General features: G+C 38.4%; 1 long non-coding RNA gene across 1 annotated transcript; it reads left to right on the forward strand.

The window, feature by feature from the left end:
• The first annotated feature begins 2,574 nt into the window (after window positions 1–2,574).
• On the forward strand, window positions 2,575–5,430 carry LOC125709995 (uncharacterized). Its single transcript, XR_007382898.1, has 3 exons — window positions 2,575–2,656; window positions 3,961–4,006; window positions 4,866–5,430. It is a non-coding gene; the product is annotated as an uncharacterized LOC125709995 (long non-coding RNA).
• The last annotated feature ends 287 nt before the right edge of the window (window positions 5,431–5,717 follow it).

Raw genomic sequence — 5,717 nt, forward strand, 5'->3', positions numbered from 1 at the left:
TTCCATATGTGTGTGCGTGCCTTCAGAAGGACAGCGAGATGTGATATGTGGAAAAAAGACGCATTCCAATATACTTGTAAAAATGGCAAAAACTATTTGTTCCGAATAGTTTTGAATATGACGTTAAAAGTTCTGCATGGGCACTGTCACCTGATTTGGTTATGCAGTCATACTTTTGCTGCAGGAACAGGCAGTAATGATTTTATTTTATTTAAGATCGCATGTTTGTATCTCTGCCCAGGATCCCTGTCACTCACTCCTGACTGGCAAGGTTGCAACATAAACATTGGTATTTAACAGACGCATAACTGGCTTGGAGGTGATACAATCTCAAATTCACAGAGACTCGTTGATCTTCTACGTACAGACTGTTGCATCTAAGACATGTTAGAAAAGGGAGGAAGGAGTTTGATCCAAATAAGTCTAGTGAAAATAAACAACAGACCACCTTCCTGAGCCAGGCTCGCGACTGACCCAGTGGGAGTGGAAAATTTAGAATGTGATTGTGGATATAGCACTTAAGGAGTGATCTTCTTTCATACAGGACATGCTGTATAGCTTTACAGACATTTTTGTTGGTTTATCTTTGCAAGTCTAGAGCGAAAGAGCAATCTGCTTATTTCCAATTACTTTCAATGAAGGCTTTTTTGACTGCTTATTTTCATAGCTTGATGGTATCCATAGGGATGCTTGTTCTCTGTGTGGTTACTTATATAGTCCTATAGTGACATAAACCTTTACAAGGTTTAACAATGAAGATTAAGAAATCACAACAGACAAATTGAAGTCTGTTTTAAATTAATGAAGCCAGCAAATATTTCGCTTGTACAGTTTCCTTTTGATGCCCTTTGCCTGACACCATAATCTGAAATCTGATCAATTTCTTAAATCTGGAATACTAAGAAATGGGTTAAATAGGATGCAGATTCTGCATGCTGTGTTCTGTTTTGTTGCTCTTGTTGCTGAAGTTAGAGGTGTGGATGTATGAAGGATATGGTGATTTAGATGTGATATGATTCAGCACATTACAATACCAAATTTATCTTTGTAAAATTGTGGCATGCATATATATAACCCAACACATGACACGTGCCTTAAGTTCCAAGACATATGTTGTCATTTATATAATAGATTGAGAATCACAGAAATTTCAATGAGTCTGCCGTCATTGTTTCTGGTCACGCTGTCCCTTCAGATAAAATGTGATTGTCATTGAAGCTGCATGAATGTGCATCTGTTATAACCCCCCATGAGAACTGCAGTCTAGGGGATGCAAAGACTGTTGGTTAAAATTCCAAAAATCACACCTAAATATTGGACCCTGACTGACTCTTTACAAAGTAAGTTGAAAAGCAGAAGAATCAGAACAGTCACAAACAAATATCAAGACATAAAAACAGTCAACATCATCTCACAACCATATAACAAATGGAGCTGATTAGCTGAACAGTAACAAAGTCAACAAGGCACAGATCCTAGGCTGTTATTCCACAACATTTCACACCAGTCTTGACGCCAAGATGGGGCAGGTACCTCAAACAGTGGGGTAGCTAGAGAATGCTGAAGCTGGGTGGAAAGAGATGAGAAGTAAAACAATGACATAAGCAATGACAAAGATGGACATACACCAGTGTCCATGACAGCATGAAGCTTTACCTATAAACAAAGAAGCAAATCAATAGATTGAATTCATTTGCCGGCGTATCCTCTTAACAGTACAACTGAAATTGAATAAAGATAAGACGAGATAAGATAGCCGTTTAGCCCCACGGGTAGGAAATTTGCATTTAAAACACTTTTAAAATAAATCCCAAATCAAAATAAGTAAATAAAAAGAAATCTTCAAATAAATAAACTAAGGCCTGCTTGTGCAGCTTTTTAGCATAGTTTCCCCTTTTAATAATTTCCTTTTAACAAGTGGTGAATTGAGCTCACTGTGGTGCCGGTGGACATGCTGAAGCATGTTTATTGTGCTACTTGTGTATGTTATCAGTTTTTACAATGTCTGCAGGCAGTTTGTGTCTTGTCTGTGCTGTTCTCCCCGTTTTCGTTTGTGATTACCGGAAAGCTAAAACGTTGCCACATATAAGACGATATAAGATCGGGCGGTGCGTCCATCCATCCACTTCCTGAAACCGCTTAATCGCAACTGGGGTGGCAGGGGGGACCGGAGACTATCACTGGAACAATGGGCGCAGACGAGAACCAATCCCGGGCAGTCGCCAACACCCCGCAGGACGCACACACTCAGACAGCTACAGGGCCAATTTAGACACACCAATCAACCTATCCTGCACGCTTTTGGACCGTGGGAGGAAACCGGAGCCCCCGGCAAAAACGGGCAGAGCGTGCGAGCTCCACACAGAAAGGAACTGAGGCAGAAAGCAGGACCTTCTTGCTGTAAGACAGCAGCGCTAACCACTGCGGCACGCGCCGCCCGGCCGCGCGTCCACAATTTCAAATTCGCCCGCCATCTCGTATTCGGTCAAAACCAAAAGCCGACGTATGACGTCGACGTGAATACGCAGTCACATCTGACGTCGAGCTGACGTGAAATCAAATGTAATATTACACCAGTTTTTTGTTAAAGTACAGGGGAAGTACTCATTAAATAGCAATTCATTTTCCACATCAGCCGGTTTAAATCGTCATACAGGTACATCGATTTTTAACCGATTCGCGATTCATCGTTACATGCCTAATAGATAGATAGATTTCCTGATATATTTGTATTTTACTTAGTGTGACATTGCTTGTCATAGAAAAAGGAAAGACTTGAGGTATTTTAGTAAAAGAAATAGGTATGTTAAAATCCCATTTTCTTTGAATGAATTACGATAATTGTCAGAGGTATAACAAGATATACGCTGATACAGTTACATACATATCACTTTCATGTGTACTTTCTCAGGTTATGTTTACCTTTCCCCCATCCTTTGGAGGAAATAGTTGCATTTCGATTTTCTGTCCATCTTCCAATGTTTGGGTGTCTCAGTATGCCACACAACATCACTTCCTCTCTTGCACAAGGGCCAGAATATACACACAAGCTTTTCAAAGCAAGACCTCCGGAATTCAAATCCCTGTTGTTGACCATACCTTCTGACCCTGACAGCTATCTTCCCTACATCTTCATCCAAAGTCCTGCTGCCTTGGCTATAGTAATAAACAAATTCCCTGACAATGATTAATCTATCTCAATCACTTCTCTCAAGCTACAGCTTGAGATGAGTGGTGGAATTCCTGGAGCTTTCTGTTGTTCTGATACACCCACTAGCTGTGCCCCAGCCAAACCAGAGAGACATCTGGCATCCCAGTAAAACTATGCACATTGATTGAGTATAATGTACCCTGAGTGTTTTTTGCTGTTTTCATGGTGTAAATTGGCTGTTTAATTACATGTTAATTGGTGGCATAATTAAGATAAGATAAGATAAGATAGGACTTTATTGATCCCACAGTGGGGAAATTTGCGTGTTAACGCAGCTCCAGACAGATAGCAAGAAAGACAAGAGTAAAGAATATAAAAAATATAAGAATAAGAATACAAAATAAAAATAATATAAAAAAGATAGAGCAAGATAGAGATACAGTAGTAGTAATAATGCCTATGTGCACCCATACACCGTATGAAATATGGGTGGTGGGTTGTGGAAAGTGCAAGTAGTAATAAATATTATAAAACTATTTAACTACTATATCTACAATTAACTACTGAGGTAGTGCTGGGTATTGGCATGTACATATATACACCCGTTCTATGCACCTACATCCATACATACATACATCCATACATTATATACAGATATGCCTCTACATATACGCAATTTATAATATTATAAATATAAAAAACATATAAAATACACAAGTGACAGACAGTTAACATTTAATTTGGTTCAGAAAATTCCCCAGAATGCCTTTAATTAAAGGTGATTTTGATAAACTGTGCTTCTCTTTCAGTAAGACCATATCTAATGTCTGCTCCTGGAAGTCATAGATGATGCTGGTAAGTGGAAAAATGCACTATGAAAGTATCATATTGATAATATAGCTTTGGCTTTAATTTTACCCCCCTGAGAAAACAGTATTTGAAACCTGAACCTGAGTATTTTTTTTTCACCTTGGGACAGCAGTTACATTTAAAGTGAATTACTATATAAATGTGAACAATTTTGGCAATTAAATAAGGAATTAAAACTAAAATTCTCATAAGTGAACTGATTTCTCTAAAAAGACATGTAATTTTCTTTTTGAAGACCTCAAGTTGTACGTCTAGTAAAATGGGGTTTGCGTGTTAAAGCCAGACAATGCTCCGACACTTTGTCTCGGTAATGAAACTTTAGAGGTTTTTAAAATTGTCCAAAAGTCTGGGAATATACAGAAGAATGAAGCCTGTTTGCTCCAATGTCTTGGAAACATGTTGTAAAACTGAAACGGTGAGAAGAAAAAAGTGTAAGACCGGTAATCTTTATAAATACAGAAATGCTCTGTCACTTGTCTATTCATCATGACAATGGTTATGAGGTTTAATAAAGGGGGGAAAAATGTTGCCGGGATTTACAGAAATGCAAATGAATGTACTAAAGTTACATGTGTATAAACAAAGTGTCAGTAGATACTTGGTGTGTTCCGCTAGCGTACACTAGCAGGATGGCTGCTTAAAAATCTAGGTAATTAAATACTACTATCAAAATGAAAAAAGTAGGGAACGCCAAAAAAGTATGCATTCAATGTATTTCTTGCAGCCAACCCATGTGTAGGAGCTATGATACGTTTGATGATTGTGTGCGCCATTGAATGATGGGATGGATCCATCTATAGCCTTACTTCTAGGCATATATCCATTTATTTATTTTTTTTAATAGGAAGCACCGACACTGTAAACCAGCCTAACTGCACCACATGGACAAATGCCAGGATGGGATCTTTCATTGCCTGCCATTTTTAAAAGAACGTAGCTGCGAGCCATAAGATTGCATGGGTCCCAAAATGTGAAACGTGTTTGCTCTGTCCCTGGCTTCCTAATTGCTGCTTAGAGGTTAATCAGAGGTTGCTAACCACCACTGTGTGAAATACATTTTATGACTGTTAATGATACGACTGCAGACCTCTCACACCCAAAAGTGGCGCTGAGGATAATTGGGCTGAGTTAGAATACATGTTGAAAGACAAAATACAAGCTAACAAATCTTTTTCAGTGAGCCATGGTTTAAACGTATATTGTTTGACAGTTGCAGACAGATGTCAGTTAAAATGTATTTAATGAGCACTTTTTTGAAATCCCAGATCTTAAGAGATGTATACTTCTCTTGTATAAGACTGAATAAACCTTTTATCAGCTTATTCCATTTCTGGTTTGAGGGTTTATTCATGATATATACACTGTAGTAATGTTTCATATGTTGAATCAACCTGCATGCCTATGTTCCATAGCCCAATAAAGCTCAATCTGAAACGTGAAGTTTCACAACAGTCCAGCAGTTTCACTGAATGTCAGTAAATTCCACCTGAAGATCCTTCCTGTGGTTCTCAGCTGGAGTTTTGAAATAAGCCATGACCAGGTCCACTAAGTGTCCAGGATGCAGTGCGTTCAATAAATGATGAATATTACTAACCTCAGTTCCCAGCAATTCTGCTGCTCATCATCTGATATTTAACTTTTTTTATTATTATTATTTCTGCCTTGAAGTCCTTTAGAAAATAATCTCCACATGATT

The sequence above is a fragment of the Brienomyrus brachyistius genome, chromosome 16, assembly GCF_023856365.1.
Source record: "Brienomyrus brachyistius isolate T26 chromosome 16, BBRACH_0.4, whole genome shotgun sequence".
NCBI lineage: Eukaryota > Metazoa > Chordata > Actinopteri > Osteoglossiformes > Mormyridae > Brienomyrus > Brienomyrus brachyistius.